Source organism: Orussus abietinus, unplaced genomic scaffold (assembly GCF_000612105.2).
Source record: "Orussus abietinus isolate OABI.00-Male unplaced genomic scaffold, Oabi_2.0 scaffold44, whole genome shotgun sequence".
Taxonomy (NCBI): Eukaryota; Metazoa; Arthropoda; class Insecta; order Hymenoptera; family Orussidae; genus Orussus; species Orussus abietinus.
Genome location: NW_019394518.1, coordinates 322,458 through 341,522, shown reverse-complemented (window position 1 = coordinate 341,522; position 19,065 = coordinate 322,458). Strand labels below are relative to the sequence as shown.

General features: G+C 40.2%; 1 long non-coding RNA gene across 1 annotated transcript; it reads left to right on the top strand.

Moving 5' to 3' along the window:
- The first annotated feature begins 4,297 nt into the window (after positions 1-4,297).
- On the top strand, positions 4,298-10,020 carry LOC105699566. Its single transcript, XR_001104041.2, has 3 exons — positions 4,298-4,382; positions 8,638-8,734; positions 9,644-10,020. It is a non-coding gene; the product is annotated as an uncharacterized LOC105699566 (long non-coding RNA).
- Positions 10,021-19,065: the final 9,045 nt, after the last annotated feature.

Here is a 19,065-nt window from a genome sequence, read left to right as displayed (position 1 = left end):
TTTCTCGACTAAAACGCTTTAACTTTAAAGTACGGTGATAAACCCAAATTAGTTACTTGTCCAGCCATCTCTCACACTTGTTAATTCGTAAACGTAGCAACGATTTTGACTCATTACTATAGGTTCGCAAACAGTTATTACCCAATTACTTAGACCTCCGATTTCCCTAAGTTCGCGATTTTTTTTTTCCCACTATTTTCAATTTCACCATTTCCTGTTCACCGGCAATAACTAGACTTTGAAAGTGCTTGAAGAAAGCAAAAGACATTTTCCTCGAGAGAGTAGGAAATTAAGTGCGACCAGCGCATTTTGCATTCCTGATGGATTTCTAGTTGTTATGATATATTGTTTTTTTTTGCAAAACATCTACAACCGGCAGCGGTTCAGGTTACAAGTTATTGCTTCTCGTCCGAACGCCCAACTGCGCCGATTTTGCTCATTGTTGATCTATTTCGCCGATGAAAAATTGAAATATTAAAGGCACTCCCTTTACCAACTGTTACTTGACGCGCGAGCATGCATTATTACTTTCGCCGGAGTATAGAGCGGGAGTAATTCCGCCTTGTGGTAAAGTATAACGGCGAAAAATCAGCGGTAATTCGAGGCCGACTCAACGCCCGTGCAAAAAGATTTCCTCCGGGAGATTTCTTCCGCGAGTAGCGATCGAGCGACTCGATAAAAGGGTGCAAACGAGCGGACGTTCCGTGGGAATGCAACGTTTTAGTGCCGGATTATGTAAGAAAGATCGAAGGAAACTCGTCGAGGTCCAACAATCGGCCCGACTAAAAAGGTTTAATTTCCACAAAGGCAATATATCAATAGATAATCAAGGAAACGCTGTTTATAATTTTTTGATAAACCTTCCATTTTTACTGCACAACAATGATATACTTTCCCAGGATGCAATAATTACCTATATTTAAATGAGCTGCTGTGCGGTGTGTAAAAGAACACTTATTGAATGACATTAATAAACTTTTTCGTTTTGAAATTGAATATTCCTCATCAAAGTCATACATTATTCTTGAAGACTCGATAGGGAATATTAAAGAAATATCGCGCGTAGATGGTATCCCGGCACCGAATAATTCATCTTAATTGGAACACTATCTTGAGACAACTCTGCAAATAGCACCTACGATGCACCTGCAGCTGTACTGGCGAAGCCTCTAATGAAAGCGTACGCGTAGATACAAACGTGCTTACAAACAAGGTAAACGGTGACCTTGATGCCGTACTCTCTCGTGACGTATTAATAGTCGGTTCTAAAAATTGACATAAACTTTTCTTCCTCACTTCCCTCGATATCCGTATTTTCCCGAGATTCTAACATTTTGTCAATATTTTATAAAACACATAAGCATCGATACCCGCGCAAGCAAGGTCACCTTAGAGAACATTTTCGTCCATTTTACCGAGCTATTTCTAGTAAAATAAAAGAATTATTTTACAGCTGCTTTATATTAATACTTTCAATTAATCGTCCTGGAATACAATTACTTTTGTCATTTATGCGCTGAAATTGAATTTTAACCGCGTCGCGGTCTCTTGCTCTCTCATCTTCATTTTATTTTACAATTTCATCCCGATTAATAAACTGTCTTATTTCCTTGATACACCACGTCGTAAAACGATGATTTTATGAGATTATAATTAATTCCCAGCTATCTTATGGGGATTCGTGCTTTCCATATGCAAATCCCCTCATTAGTCGGAGATGGCGCACGCGCGTTATGAGGTTTGAATGTTATGTACACCGAGAGCGTTTACTTATATAAATTAAACAGGCAAGGGTGAAGTAAAACGTCCTGGTACTTTTTTAATGAGCGACGTGCAACGAAATTTACTAGTCATAAATTCTGATCCGGCACTTAACGATCATAAATGTGAATAATGGCACGGAATGGTACAATGCTCCTTATATCGTCGCACCATGCAGCGTTTGCCGTTTGCCCATTCTTGGATCGAAGTATTGACTTATTGCTCCGAGTCAGAAATGGACGACTTTATTGGACAGTTGCCTGCAGACATGGTTTACACTTTATGCATATCCGTGTTTGTAAAGTGTATATTACCAGTCACACGAGTATGTTCACCTTCGTTGGTCGAAAAATGTCTAAAGACTCTAGACGGGTTTAATACACTGTTAAAAATATTCATAAAATTCATGCACTTTTGGTAATATAAGGTTGCAGTAAAACCACAAATTTCACGGCTTCAAACCAAAATTATTTAGAATTCAATACAGATTTCTAAATAAATTTGTAATTTCACAACATAACGTCACGACTTTGAGAAATTGTATAAGAGAATTAATACACATATGTATTAGATTTATGACGTACGTTTATAAAATACATAAATGAAATGTTATAAAATTACAATATTTTTTTTTTAACAGGGTAGAGACAATCTAACTAAATATTTCCAGTTATAGTTAAAGTGATGTCATAAATAGAATGACAGAGATAATAGTAATCACCTTCGAACCGCCTTTAATTATACGATTGGGTGATTCAGGATCAGTCGGGGGATACTTTTTTCGAATATGCAAATCGAAGTGTACGGCTAAGCCGATATCACAGTGACCCACAATGCCAACCCGGTTATCGTGGAACTTCGGATCTTGGAATTGAAAAAGACTCGCCTCGTGGAGCCTTGAGCAAGAAGAGGACTAGGAAGGGAACATTCCGGAGGACCGGTTGTGCGAGGATGAAAAATTACAGAAGACCATTTACAAGCCGTTTACCGCATTAACGGTGCACCTCCTGCTGCTTACCGATCTCGATGTAGACGTAAGGTCATGGTTATCAAGGCGCAGGTGTAACGAGTAATGCGCTCTTATGTAACGTCTATCCAGCGATCGCGGCATTTCTGATCTTGAAAATCACTCGACCGACAGACCCGTTGAAAAGGTTTTAAAGACTTCCATTAAAATAGAAACGTTACTACCATTAACTTCTAAATATTTTTCAATTAATTTCAAAGAACGTCAGTATGAAATTGTAATTAGAGAGGACTCTTTAAAAGCCGTTTATTGTTTCAGCGACGCACCCTTTGCTGCTAACTAATCTTAATGCAGATATAGGGTTAAGGTTATCACGACACAAGTGTAACGGGGTTATGTTATTATATAAGCGAGCATCGACGTATCTACGATGCACGTGCACGTACTCGTAATCGTTTTTGTACGTGCTGCAACAATTCCGCATGTACCTGCATTTTAGTGCGTGGCTACCGTACCACAATTTTATTTCATTTATATTTATTGCTTCAACGTCTCGTAGGAATTTTTCCTTTGATGAATCAAGTCAGGAATGGCGTTTAGAATCGTCAAGCTCTTGAATAGAGAAGTATGTCACTTTTATGGCGCAATTTTCAGCGAATACTATTCGCACATAGAGATAATGTATAATGTAAGCTTCATCTAAAATGTTCCTTTCGTCATATTACATTAATTGAAAGATGCAATTGCTGGCCTCTCGCTTGCAGGGTAATATAAGCAATCCTTAAATTCCATAAATAATTTTCACAAATATATTTCGTCTTAATTGTTAATGTTGATGTTTACTAAAAATTACGATTACGAACTCAATAATTGCACTCAAACGTGTAAATTAAAGAAAATTGAAAAATCGACGATTGCGTCGTGAGATTTTGATTAGACGATCTAGTTTAAGTATCAATATATTTTTAATAGACGTGTGAACCGTCCTCGAATTTTAACTGTTAAATTCACGCACGTCATATCGGAGCTGTGTGACAAAAAAACGACCGTCATTGTTAGTGATTCTTTATTGTCAACCATTGTGTGAGCACTTTAATTCAGCTCGTCTGTTAGGCATTGTCTCGCCTTATTTTCATTAGAAAATGGTCGCGAGTCATTAAAATCTGCGACAATGGAATAGTAATCGGCAAGCCGGCTGAATCCTTTGGGAATAAAAAGAAACGTGTTATCAATGCTAATGCCCGAATTAAACGGTAACAACATGGAAAGATTAACGCGATTTTTAGAAAGGATTAATATAACGGAGAAACGAGTGTTGGGTCTTGATAAAAGGGGTCAATAAACAGATTTTACCATTATCTCGTGCTATTTCAATAATTATTAATTAAACATGCAGTTAACGTTCTCGCAACCACAAGGTTTCGATCTACTGCTATTCGCAGACTTCGCTTCGGTGATTAATACTCCTGGATCTCACATTAACATTACTCACGCTACCGGAATTTTTCCACTTCTCAGAAAACAACAAGGTGGAAAATGTAAAAAACCGCACCTAAACAACAGAGAGGAACAGTGTTCCTCGCAGAAGAGAAAACGCAAGAATGGCGTCAACAGTTTCCATGTACCCAAGTAATTTGCCATTTATTTGCAACAGGTAATTCGTACTCTGCCGTAAAGATGATTACCTAATATTATCACGTTACTACTCTAGAATTAACAACGGAAAATTAGATGCCAATCATTCCATCCCGAGAAAAGAATTTATCCATGTCATTTGAATTCCTTTTTACCCCAACATTAATGTTTTATACGGAAAAATTCTAGTTGATAATTACTACGAAACCACATTTCTTAAACATTCTTTCAATAATGACTACAAACTCATCTACTTTGCTCATGCATACACCCATAATGGATTTCACGGATTTCTTCAGATCCAGACGATTTCATTGTCATCGTTTAATGACAACGCGAGCAATAATCGTTTTCTGCGTATCATCAGTGGTTTACTCACCCGTTACCTGTTTTTTCAGAAATCAACAATATGCCGGGAGTAACGCGAAGAGTTACTCAATAGGCAAAAAACGTAAATAAAAACTTATCCGTAAATAGAGAAAAAGAATTAAAATGGAAATAAGATACAAAACTCAGCAGAGCCTTATCCGTTAAACAACAAATATTCACGTGATTTAATTGGATATTATAGAGAATGATAATTTAAATCCTAAATTAAGCATGTCCAGAATAAGTAAAGCAGAGTTTTACTTAAAAGAAACACATTTATAAAAATACATCTGTTTTTATGTTATCTGTGTATACACAGTAAATTATTCCTTTAAAAGTGCGTCATTCGCAGAAACGTACCGATGGCAAATGGAGATTAAATAAAAAAAGCTTTCACTCCTTAAATTTCGTAAAAGCCGGACTGGTGAATTAGTCTTATCTTTCATATATCGCCTCGATGTCGCGAATGTATCCCACGAGGAAAATTCACGCAAGGCAGACGGTTTTAGCTCCGAGCTTCCAAATCGCAGGTCATGCACCCAATAATTTCGGACACGCAACGAATGAGTGGGTTAAACGTGTTCATTCGCCCCTTAAAAGTGGTTTATGGGACCGCCTTTTCATCAAATGAGCCATTGATTAACGAAATAATTCGCGCATTCGGGTCAGGGTAATTTTAGCTCGCGAGGGAAAATTGATATTCCCAGTTATCGAGACTGCCGTAAAAAACGAACTTACAATTAGAGCGCACCATTGATAACGTATTATTCCTCGATACGTGGCCACGCTTACTATCACGAAGCATTGACAGAAAATAATTACAGAGCACAGGTCACGCTAATTTTAACTCATAAAGAAAGGGAAGCGCATTCCAAGCAATCGATTATTAGTCATTTTTCTTAATTATGCTTTCATGATATGTCCCTTCATGTTGAATTCTGATTATTTTGGGCATAACAATATCAGTACATTAAGATGAATACAAGTAATAATTAACTAGAAAATTAACTAAGAGAGTAACGCACTAACAGCAACGAAAATGCTAATTGGAAATTATCTCAGTACACGTAAAGAAATAGTTCATAGTCGTGATAACAAATTTTTCTTGCTTCAGCAAATCTCTAAATCATAATCATTGTTACGTTCGCATAAAAAGTTCGGTTTGAAAAACACAGACAAGAGTTCTAATGAAATCTCCAAAATCACATTTAAATTGGACGAGTTTCTCGCTGAAAAATGTATTTGGCTCGAGACTATACCGAGTTTCTTAATATCAGCATCTGAGAATATTTCCTTGAGCAGACGTAGGCGACATTCCCCAATTCCGCGCGTACGACCCTTCCGTAATTAATCGAAACACGAGGGTAAGTACGGTTCGGCTTTTACGGGCCTGCAAGGAGCACCTCGTAATTTTGCGCACGCAAGGGAATCGCCGAATTAAACGCGGACGCGTCTCTCCGTTAAAAGGCGGGCTTAGCTCTTGGGAGCGCCCATTGCTAAATGAAACGATTCAATTAGAGCGCGGCCCAACCCTCGGCGGGTTACTCGTGTACGGAGAGTAATTGTGGTGCCCGGGCTCGGAATACCGGGTTATATGGACGGAAAGTGCTGGACTCGGGCACCGTGAAACCGTCTACGTTAAAAAAGACCGGCATATTGCCCGGCAGGTCCCCCCGAGGCGACTTTAACGAGGGCCCTCGACACACGAATCGTCATTGCGACATATTCATATTGTCGAATTCGCCCGGCATGACCGCCGACAAGCAAACTCTAATTCAATTATTAACTGGACTACTTTTCGCTCCGAAACGACGACCGATATTTCGCGAATGCCTCGATCCGATCGCCGACTAAAAAGAGCCACTTATGCTAAGAGCCCATTTCGAAATTCCACCATGTCTCTATTTCTTTTGATATTTCCATTTTTCGATAGTTTGCGACCTACTTGTTTTCTCTTCCCGATGTTTCCGAATCCGTTCAGAATGTCATTTATTAAGCGCTGTACTTCTTGTTAAAAATCAAACGATTTATTGGGAAATTCTTTACTGTAAATGCTGGACATTGATACTTTAGATATTTAGCTGGATTATGTGGATCTGGAATCATGGGTCAATTTTTTTCAGTGATTTTAATACTCACGAACGGACGTTTCGTTGCTCTAACGAGCGATTTTCATGTTAGAAAACGGGATAATTAGGTTGAGAACTGTTGCAGCAGAACGGGGGATCGTAATTTCATTAGTTTCTTAGTTACTGTCTGATCTAATTACACGGCCGATATCTCACGGTGATAGCGTATAATGAGAAGAAAAGTTGCTCAAAGGAGAGTCGAGTTTCCAAAATCGTCTACCCGGTTCTAACGATAAGAGTCAAATTCCCATGAGCGGGTGAGCAAATATGACTCTTGCCAAAACCTCGTCCGACACTGGAAGGAAAAAGAAAAGGAACGTTCTGCCAAATCATAGGCTCATGGTGAAATCATTTCTCAGAGGCGTATTCTTGTCTTACATGGTGTTACTGTCACTCGGAATAGAAATTCGTATTTATCGCGAATTATATTTACATTGTGGGCGCGCATGAATGGGGGACAAGGATTTTTAGGCGTATTAACAATTTGCACGGCCACGCGGGGGAATCGATAGGTCGCTATTCTAGAATAACGCGGCAGAAGAAAAAAAGGCGAGAGCGTGTCCAAAGATCTTGTCTCAAGGGACTGACACATTGATTAATTAATAAATCCCCGGGAGTGGATAGGAGGCGGAACAAATTGCGGAGGCAAAAGAGTCAGAGAGATCTGGGGGTCGCGTCATGGTAAAACGTAACGAGACCGAATCACGTAATGCGAACGCATTAAGCAAATAACTCAAGGAACGCACGTAAATACCCTGACACGGGTATCTTGATCGTTACCTGCATTGTAAACATGTATATCCGGAGGTCTCCTTATTCTTTATCGCTTTTCTCATAATTTTCGAGAGCATACACACGGAATGTATACAAACAGTGGCTTTGCGCGGTCCGCTGCACGTTTTGCACGGGCGAACTCTAGAGCGGTTTATATTTACCAAATAGTTTGAAACTTTCGTCCGCGGGATATTACGATTTTGCCGGGACAGAGAAGTCTTGAAGACCTAATGTGGTCCAAAGTTTAAATCTTTTCTTTCCAGAAAAGCGGGTTGCTGTGATTCTGGGCCTATGTTTCGGCGAAGTGGCTCCGCGGAGCGAAATAGTTTCCCCCACTCCTTCACTCCTTTCCACCAATCAGCGGGCGAGCTGGGGAAAGTGAGTAGGCGTGGTGAGGGTAACGAAGTGGTGAGAGAAGCTATTTCGGAGCCACTTTGCTGTTTTCAGAAATAAAAATTGGGTAATTTCTAATATCTCGATACTCGTTCGTTTATCATCGCAATTATCAATATCGGTCTTAAAGGTACATTTGTCGTCGTTTAGGAATAAAACGACCTTTAATGTGAGGTTCTCAGGGGAAAAACGGTCATTTCAGTTTCCAGAAAAGAATTAATTATTCGAAGTTAGGTGGTGTGACTATTCCAGAGCAACGATAATGAACGGAAAACTGAATGTATTATCGTTAGCAGGTCCGTGTCAATGGATCGGGCAAACTAGATTTGTAAATCCATGCTTTCTTAGGTATTAAGTGGTAATGTCAGCGGTTATGTTCAAAGCTTCTGAGCTCACTTTACAGTCGACTGAATATTAGATGGGAGTTTCGAACAAACGTTAGGAATTAGAAAAGACCTGTGATCGTTTTTTCCAAGGACTCAGACATTCCAGTAAACTTTACACATGTTTGCTAAACCTTGAAAAATTAGGACCAACCTTTTTGTTGAATCCGAAAGGTGAAAAGACCTTCACTGGTTATTATCTAATAATTTATAAACTTTATTTCAGAATGAGTATGCAAATTGGGACAAACAATCCTGAGGAGGATCAAGAGGATCTTTTATAGAAAAGCTATCTCCCCTTTAATTGCGTCTCAATATTTAAGGTAATATATTTCATCATGGAATAAAATTATTACATTTTCCTCGATGGTAGCCCGGTAAATTACCGACGATCGACAAGCATTTGAAATGCAAAAGAATTTACCACTGTTGTATGTGAACTGGATTTACGAGTTTCTTCGATCGTAATTACGCCGGCAAGTAATCAAAGTCAAGGTGAATCTCGAAAATTCTAACATACTTTCTAAACAACCCATAACGAACAATCTGTAATAGTTAAAAACGTTAGACAAATTTATATAAAAAAGGCCGATTATTATAAAAGCCCAAACTGAAATGTTTTCAAGCCAAACTACAATCCTTCCATTTTATCAGTGCTTCATTAAATTTAAATCATTAAGATGAAAAGTACATCTCGAAACTCCGAACTTGCGCGGGGGTTTGTGGCGCCACCTGTCGGTACCACGGCGAACCCTGTGCCAATTTTACACTCCCTGAACTAGATCGCTCACAGATAATACAGATTTTACTTTCCTCCTCCGAAAATTGAAGATCGAGTCGACTCAATGGTTGAAGGAAGAGCTAGTAGGTAATCTTAATTCCGTAAAAACCGAGAAGGAAGATAAAAAGCCTTCAAGGGAAATCCCGATCAGCGGGGCTGAAGCGCGCCGCTCGCGTCGGCCGTTACGCAAGTCAATTTCACGGCAATTGTCTCCCTTCGCTTTTTCAACATCCTTGTCGGCCGCGGCGATCGCAAGTTCTGCCGAGCACATAATTAGAGGGAGGAAAAGAATCCGGTTATTCAGATTCCAGATCGCAGGAGATTCGCGAGTCACGTCCTTCCCGACTTCCCCCGGAAAGTTGCAGACCGTTGCAGAAATATCGGTACTGCGATGCGCGGCTTTCAAGATGGCGGCGCTTTCCGGAAATCTTTACGAAATGTCATTTTTCAGGTTTTGCCGGTGGAGTTTGGAGTACTTACTGTAGATACGGTTGTATGCATCTGCACTGTCGACACGACGGACATCGCTTGCACCACTTACAACGCTGAGATGGCTGGCGCTGGCGCAGGGGACGCGTTCGCCGCGGGTTTCGATGACACGATCCTCCGGGAACACCGTGGCGACGTTCATAGCGCCGTTCCTTGCACCGATTTGCTGGAAAACAAAAGAAAACGGATTTAACCCCTTTCTCATTGACCCGACTTTACTCTTTCGACCCTCTGTAACCCAATCTTTCTTTCAACCCAAGAAGAAATCTATGTAATGTAAAATTTGCACATATTAACTCTGATATTAATTTACTATTTTTATAAATTAAAGAGTTCATAAGTGTACAATTTGTCAACCAATTCCTTGATTACAAGGGAACGTTACGATGATAAAGTATCGCGTTAAGTTTTACCGTCGTAACGCATGTTGCTTTCTTTTTGCTTGTGTAGCCCCCAACCGTAATCTTTTTAAACTTGGGAGCAGTTCAGCTTTTAGTGCCGTTTACTTTTATATAAAATGAAATGAATAGAAAGGCGGACGAGAAGCAGGACGAAGGGCAAAGACCTCGTAGTCTTTGGATTGAAAAATCCAACCCGGCGAGGCGAGTTCTTTACTCGGGTAATTGTTTCTGAGTCACGTATAACGTACTAGTCCAACTGGCATAACCTGCCCTCGCGATGCGATAAAACAGGCAGTGCTGGTAATTTATTGCGAGTTACATTATGAATCGAGCGTACAACTTTGTCCCGCCTTGACTCCAACTCCGAACATCCTACCTTATCTCTTCATTTAGGTCTGATTTCCTCCTTGGAGGTTGCCCACATATATTCGAGATATTTGGAATTGTCCTAATTTTCATTTACACCATCCACCCAATTAGCACTTTGTTTTTCCACTTTTCTTATGTCTTAATGCAGGACTTACGCATTAGTCACTGGGAAGTCCTATTACGCATATGCAATTTAAGTTCACTAGAATCCAGGGAGCTAGCATTAGCCGAAGACCTTCGACGAACAAGATTTAATTCACATTCAGGCATTTTCCTAAGCACTCATGAGAACGCGATTCCTTCGATGAAGCAACCCTTCACAGAATGGAAGATAATGGAAATGATTTACTGAAACTTGCAGAGTCCAATTACCTACTGGCACTCCAACGTCACGTAATAAATAAATGCGTGAGTTTACCGACTCGAGGGCCAATATTTCGCCGATGGTAAATTTCTACACAGGGTCCGTGCAGAATAATAACATCTTCAAGTACGAGGTGTAGAGTTTTATGACGTCGTGTCTATTTCACGGTTAATTCGAAAACAGCCGCTCCCAAGGTAGTCATTTCACCCCAGTGGCAATTCCATTCTACGGCAAGGTTAATCTATCCCGAGGGACGCACGTGGATCATTTCATATCTAAATAGTTGGTCTTCCAAGTAATCTATCCCATATAATCTACTATTACAAGATTGGGCCCTTTTGAAAATAAAAACAATGTCAGTTTATTTCAAATAAAATCCGTAGAAGACGTTTATACCTTGAGATTTAAAAAGATTTATTATACATATATCTTATCACTCCTGGTTTTAATTATTTTGTACGTTCATTATCAGACCCAATGAATTTTTTATGTTCACTGATTTAAGAAGCTAAGCAGATTGAAAGAGAAAAATGACTTACAGGGTCCTCTCGATGTAACTTTTTTGCCGTGTTCGCTCTGGAGGCGATGGCTGCGAATTCTCGCCAAAGTTGCAGATAGGAGTATCTTTTACCGACTGGGGGTGGCATCGCTTGGTCAAGCTGGCGAAGATGCACGTATGTTGGTCAACCCCGAACATCCCCTCCACCTGAAGCACACCCTTAAAGAATTCGATCCCGAAATGGGGTACAAAATGACAGGCACAAAACAAATTTTATGATGTACCTGACTGTGACCGTCGATGGTAACAGCTACCTCCCCGGCCGATGGCGTGACGACTTTTGTTCGTTTAATGCTAGTTGACCTTGACATCCAGCCGTGTTCTCTTGTGCGTGCGTGACGGAATCGCACGCGGAAAGATATACGAGATTTGCCTCCGCGATTGATACGCGAATGATACCCTATCCGAAGACGAATTACCCAACGAGCGCTCGTTTCCTAGGAGTCGGGTTACCTCGGAAAACAGAAGATTGTCAAGGGGATGAAAAAGGGGTTCTTGAACCTCTGCAAAGCATGAACAAAAAATCAGTAATATTGAATTAATACATAATATATAGAGTATAATTAGTAGGTCTAATGTGCGAGGAGCCATCTATACTTCCATTTGAAAAAGTTTGCATCTCAACAGAGAGCAATAATTTATGCACATTTATGGTAAGTAAAGTAATCAAGGTAAAATGCTAGTGGTTTTTAAATACCGACGGCCATTGATAGAAATCACTTCCTGAGAAATCTTTGGAGACCTCGATAAATGTATCCGATGGTCAGTATTTTGTAGAATTTTATAAAAATAGAGGGTACTTGGCTTGTCGTTACCTTTAATACCGAGGGTGATAATTACCCCGTGATCATTTTCTAACCGAATAGTAATCGTTATTTGTAAAATGTGGAGATTTGTTTAGATTTTTTTTTTTTAAGCGCTAGGCTGCAACCGCAGGACTGCAGAAGGTGGAGCACACCTCATTGATATTACAGCAATGGTGCACTCGCGTGCAGATAACGCCGCGACAATTAGCATACGTGAGGTCAGTGGAAGGGAAAGGTGAGGAAGTAGGATTATACTCTTTTAGTCGATCGATGTTCGACCGCGACCATCGGACTTGTACGGTACAGTGCCCGCCTTCTCGAGTTATAGGATCAGTATAGATCATATTAGAAACGCAATGCTGAAGATCAACCAACATTTTATCACAAAAGGCCGACACAAAAGGACAACAAAACAACCCAAATAAACGAATCCAATCCATGTCCACTCTATATCGTCAGCAGCAAGATGAGTTCTCAACACAACCTTCGAGCAATCGATGATCAGCTGGAACCCTTGACCCTTTCCATGGTCTTCATTTACATGTATCGAAAATACCTTTTACGGAGCTCCAAAGAATTCGACCTCGAGTCGCTGTCAGCTGATCTGCTCCGAGAAATTTCACGAAAGGACAATGGTCTTCGACCGCCTCCTACATCCGAATGGGGCTTCGTCGTTTACGCTTCCGTTTACCTCTAAATAGAAACAAATGTCCGAGGGATCTTCTTCTAAAAGATCAGCAGTCAAAATACGCATAGACTAACCTTCGATCGATTGGAGCCGCAAAACTTGCCACATCCTAGAAACTCTCTCCGAGACATTTTTTTTTTAACACAAACGCGGCGTCGGTCGCTAGGGACCGATTTGAAAAAAAATGATGTTAACGTGTTAAAAATGTAGTTAATTTTCTTTCACTTTCCATTTAGGCGGCATAATTTTTTACATATCTAAACACTTTGTCTGGGGACCAACATTGCCGAAAGGAAAAGTTTAGTTCCGGTCCCACGGGACCAACGCCGCGTTTAACTTGCTAAGGAGATAGTCAAACCGCGAATTAACTATAATTTTAGGTCTTACATCCTCGCCGACAAATCCCAGAAGACGCATCGACCACGAAGTAGTCTTCCTTTCCAAGTGGTAGAATAGAAAATGTTTGATCTTTATTGAAGCGATAATGAGTTAGAAGCACCTGAAGAAGGTCAAAATGTACCCGCACTCTGATCGATCAGTGCTGTGAAACTTACGGTATCCTAGAAATGCTCCATTTTCTTAAGAGCGTTCAATCAAACCACGAATTAACTGGCCATGATGTACAAGTCTTATATCCTCGCTGACAAATCCCAGAAGCCGCATCAGCTACAAAGTAACCATCCTTGCCGTATCTTAGAGCATAAATTGTTGTATCAATGAATGTCCGATACGTCTAGTAGGCCGATAAAGTGCCAGAAGCACCTAAAGAAGGTCAGGACTGAAAATTGGCCAGCTCTTCGAAGGCCCTCGCGAACATAAATCTGACACCTTCGCATCTTCCATCGGCCTTGGTGCCTCCTGCGCAGACGATCAAGATCGACAAATCGGTGCCGGGATGGAAAATTAAAAGTATGCTGATCGCCGACGTCTGGCCTCTCGAGAACGTCAGCCAGGATGGAAACCACGTGTGTCGGTTGTCTTAAATCACGGTTCAGTCCGGCGCTGCTGCTCCCGATCGTGAAAAAACGAGGGCAAAATAAGAAGAGGCAGAGTCGAAGTGTTAGAAATAAAGAAACGTGGAATTGGAGGTGTACGATCTGAGAGATCGGCCTGACGAGGCATTCTTAGAGATAATAGCCGCGAAGAAGTCCGTCGTAACGGTGGTGGTTTTGTTCGATGGTTTCTCGGAACATTGAATCGACCTGGTATCGATACTTCAGCGAGAAAGAACCAAAGAAGGCTTGAATTCTGATTCAGGTACAGTTGCTCGAAAACGGATTTCTTGTGTTATGGTTGGGATATTTCGATGGAATCTCACGCCACCTAAAACAATGGCTTTGTCGACTCAAGGAAGTGCAGCTAGATTAGTTTCGATCGCTTGGAGTACACTGTATTCTTATAAAAATGTACAAACTAATGTATAGTATAGTGAGTATAGTTTAGGATTTTATGACAAATCCTGAAGAGATTTCTCTTTGAAATTCAGTTAATACCCTCGGATTTCGAGAAGAGTGTTTAAATGACATTGTAATTAGATTCGGATAACGTGACATCATTTGTCGTGATAAAATGCTTTCCCTGAATCTTGGACTTCTGATGAGGGGGAGTGGTCCTAGGAAATAAAATACTGACTTGATACTGTCATGGACGAATTTGGCCGGTTGCGGGGGAAGTGTGCTTTAAAATGCTAATATCGGTCGCAATCCGACTCACTGTTAAGCGACTTGCTTGAAGCTTAATCATCCTACGTCATTGTTATACTCGGCGGTTACATCGTCTAAGAAGAACAGCTTCCATTATGTTCACTAACAGCTTAAAAGCTTGGATTACTTAACAAGTTCCTAAAACTACTAGGATAACCCAGCGAATAGAAATTCAACACTCATGGTCATTAATGAAAGACTGTGAGAACAATTTCTCTTAGAATGTGGACAATAAATTACTCAGTGGAAACTACAAAGAATTGTTATTTTTCATACTAAAGTGTACGTAATCTTACTAAAGTCATTTGCAACAACGTCACGGTTTCATTAAAAATCTCTAAATCAGCCGGTAGAAGAATTCCAAAAGAATTAAGATGTCCCCGGTTGTGCTTGGCATATTTGTATCCCCGTCAATTTCGCGGTTGTCCCGAAAAATATTTCTCTTTACAGTGACAACACGTAATCGGGAAATAATGTTTGACGTTCATCGGTTTACTCAGCGTTGAGCTCATGTAACAACGCATTGTTACCGGCGACACTCGCTTTGTTCAATCGGCTACGTGAAAATAGACGTTTTTGTGCGTGCTCGTTGAATAAAAGATTTTAGTCTCACTTCTACAAGTACTGCAAGCTGAAACCGCAATCTGCGTTTCCGTGTTCTCCAAACGCGAGATCCAAGATGGCCGAAAAAGAACTCGACTCGACAACCCCACATGTAATATCTACAACGCTGATGACGTGTATACGTGAAAATAACAATGCATATACGCTATAATAAAAATATACACAAATAATAATAAACGTTAAGTAGATAAAATCAAGTCAACCCGTACTTATTTCGAGAATAAAATTTCGTTAACCCCGAGTAGTCGTCGAGCATGAGTTTCGCCATCGGCTTACTCTCGAACTCACAAGAATTTCCCAGAGAAGTTTGGAGTTCGTGACTCTTTACGGTACCCGAAAAAACAATGGCGAAAGCCCCGAGAGCAGCGACTCGACTTTTTTTTTTTTCCTAACCTTTGAAACGGTTCCTTTTGTCGAGGGAGAGCATCGAGTCGTTATGCAACAGGAGACACGCTACTGGCATTGCCAAGGTCTCGGTATATACGGTTCATGTGTTTACCTTCGAGGCTGGACTATTAAATTTACAACCCCACTTAAACAACGACGAAAGAGCGATTCCAAACGTAAAACAAAACGCCGGAGATCGCCGCAATATTCGCGAAACTTGGCCTGAAAGTCTCCTTTCTCAAAAAATCCGACTAAAAACTAAAGGAGCATACATTTGATCGTAGGTATTCGAGGATTACAAATATTTCTCTTATTATCTTATTTAAAGTATGGATCAGGTTATTGCATTCAATGTGTACTTTACATGCCTCGACTTTTGCAGCAAAGGTGAGCGTACTCGTGTACACAAAGCCACATGTTACGCCGTCAGGTGTCAGGTTGCAAAGAAGTATTACATTCTAGGTACATCCGTGTCGACATGTACATGGGATATTTGTCGTACATATGTAGATGCTTGTATCGCAAAGGATATGCAGTTGTGATCTAGATCATAATGCATACAGGCTGGACTCTAGCGTTCATAATACCCAGATTGCAGATACCATTATCCGCACGGTCACTTATTACACAACTAGGTGCCAAAGAAGCAAGTAGAAAAAAAAAATAATAGAACGTTCATAAAAATTCAGAAATAGTCATTCGTATCGGCTGCATGCTGTAAAAATACCCTTCCTATAAAAGCCGAGTAATGTAAGTGAAATACATGAATACTCAAAATTGTACCGTTAATACTCACAGGAAAAAAAAATGGTATGCAAGGTTAGTCAGTACACGTGGATGTACTTCCACGGGTAATTACCCTGTAATTATCACGTTCCTGGAAAGCAACTCTTCTAAAATATCCGTTGAATATTTTTGCGAAAAAGGAGAAGCTTATCTTGGGAAGAGATAATATGTTTGGGCATCTTCTGCGTTATTTCTTTCTTTTGTTGAGAATAAATTTAAATATCTAGACAGGCATAGCAGAATATGAATCTGCTAATAGGTACAGCAATCGTAAAAAAGCGTCCCCAAGGATTCAGATAGTCACAGGCAACCTTGAGGATCCGCCCTATTCTCGCGTGCACGTTTCTCGATTAATTTACCTTCTGTATGCGAGGTCAGGATCGAATCCTTTTCCTCTCGACTTGGGTATCTCACTGGAGACTCCGTTTTATCCCCGGAACAAGGAAACATCGTTATCCATATTCGCTTGGATAAGGGGGACCACTGAATTTAATTAGGTTAAAACAACATGCGAGAAACACTCCTAAAACAAGGGGGTAATAAATGAAAATGCGAAATTATAGTCCTTGAAGTACTCTGAAATTATATTTTCACCTCGTGGTATGATTAAAAGGAGGAAACCTAGGGGTTAATGTTTAATAAATCATTCAATGGAATTAAAAAGTCATGAAGATGATTTTTTCATTTCGTACCAGATTACGGAAAAAGTTGAGAAGAGTCGCTTAGAATGTGGAATAATGTGGTTCACATACCTCGATTAATTTCCTCTCTGTGTCTGAGGTCAGGAATAAATTCTTTCCTCTCATAAATCCTTCTGGCCGGACTCTCTGAAATTGCCTACATTGACGCCAAAGATCATTAAAACTTTTCATCTCCGGCCGACCAATGTGTGCAAGACTACTCCGCCCTCAGCCGTCAATTGTTCAATTTGTTGGAATTAACTCGTCAATTGCAGCCGTTAATCCTTTTCGTTCCATTTTTCCATCTTCTGCATTTGTCGATCGGGTGACCGACGTCGTGTCGCAGTAGCAATCGAACGGATTGTTTAAAATGATTATTTCCCTCTTACGGCAACGTCATCGTGATTTCTTGTCCTCTTTATGCGTTTCATGCATCTGAAAATCGTCTTGAAAATAATTTTCTGGATCACATTTAACACTTTATCTACCGGAAGCCTATTAATCGGCTTTACGATACCGGTGATCGACATTGACTTTCCAATTCGTCGGTAGATAGAGTGTTAAAAAATTAAAAACAAAAAAATGATGACTTCATACGCGGGCGATAACACGTAATTATGGCGATTCAAGATATGAGATTAAAATAAATACGTAATCACACGCGTTTGAAAGGTAACAATTAAATTTAAGTAATTCGATTTCTTTTTAATTTTCAATTACTAAAATGTAATCTATAAATAGAATACATTTTTTATATTATGATATTTAATGCATGAACGTCATAAAGAGCAACGATTTTCTCATCTAACGGCGAAATCATTATACTTTATGGTTTAGTGTCGACAAGATCTTTTATAAGGCTTTCTCAACAACTCAGGAAACGAAATAATTAGAGGTTGCTGGAGCTAGTTAAAAGACGCGGATAACGCGCGAGACTAAAGCTAATAAGTACAGAGAGATGTAAGTGACAACTATTACGCGCGAGAGTGAAGTTAATAAGTACGGAGGTGTAAATTAAAACGATGACGGTAGAATCACGACTCCTGGGTATATTGATGCGAAAGTTTGGGACAGTGCCAAAAAAAATGACGTTTCACAGCGTGGATGAGCGCATCTCGAAAGCATTTAGATACGCCTGAGCGTATAATACGTAAATTACTATTACACTACTGTTGTGATTCATAATTGCATTCATATTCATAGAAAATGATGCTAACGGTATAATAAGATACACGGACTCATTCAGGCATTACATAAATTTTTATACGCGCGATAAATCACTCTAACGAGGCAATTTCCGAATAAACACTTTCCTATATGAACTGCAAGCACAAAGTGCACGGCAAGTGCATCATACCTAGCTGCAAGGAAATATAAAGACTGCCGCGGAGTTTCCCACATTTTTTGGCTCATTGATTTCTCAAAAGAAAAGGTCCAACTTTCCAAAAAATTGCCAAACGAGATAATTTTTCGAATAAACATATTCCTATGTGAACTGCAGACACAAAGTGCACCGCAAGTGCATCGTACATAGTCGAAAGGAAGTATAAGCAGTGCCGCAGAGTTTGTTACGTTTCTTGGATTTCCAAGAAAAAAGGAACTACCTTCCCAAAAAAACTACCTAACGAGACAAGTTTCGAATAAACGCATTCCTATATGAAATGCAAACACAAAGTGCACCGCAAGTGCATCGTACATAGCCAAAAGGAAGTGTACACAGTGCTGCGGAGTTTTCCATGTTTCTTGGTCGTTGGTTTCCTAAAAAAGGCGACACGAATATCGGAATCACGCGTGTCGTTGAGGTTGATTGCATCGGTCGGTCAGAACACGCGTGCAGTAAATTACAACACGCGTGCCCACGTGTGCCTACGTGGGCAAAGGATGCGAGAGAGCGAGACGTACCGAGGTGATACACCGGCTGCAGGTTGGCTCCAAGTTTTAACCGTGATATCCCTACTCTGGTGACTTCGGAGTGCGAGTCTCAGACCCAGAACGGACGCTGCTAGATACCTATATG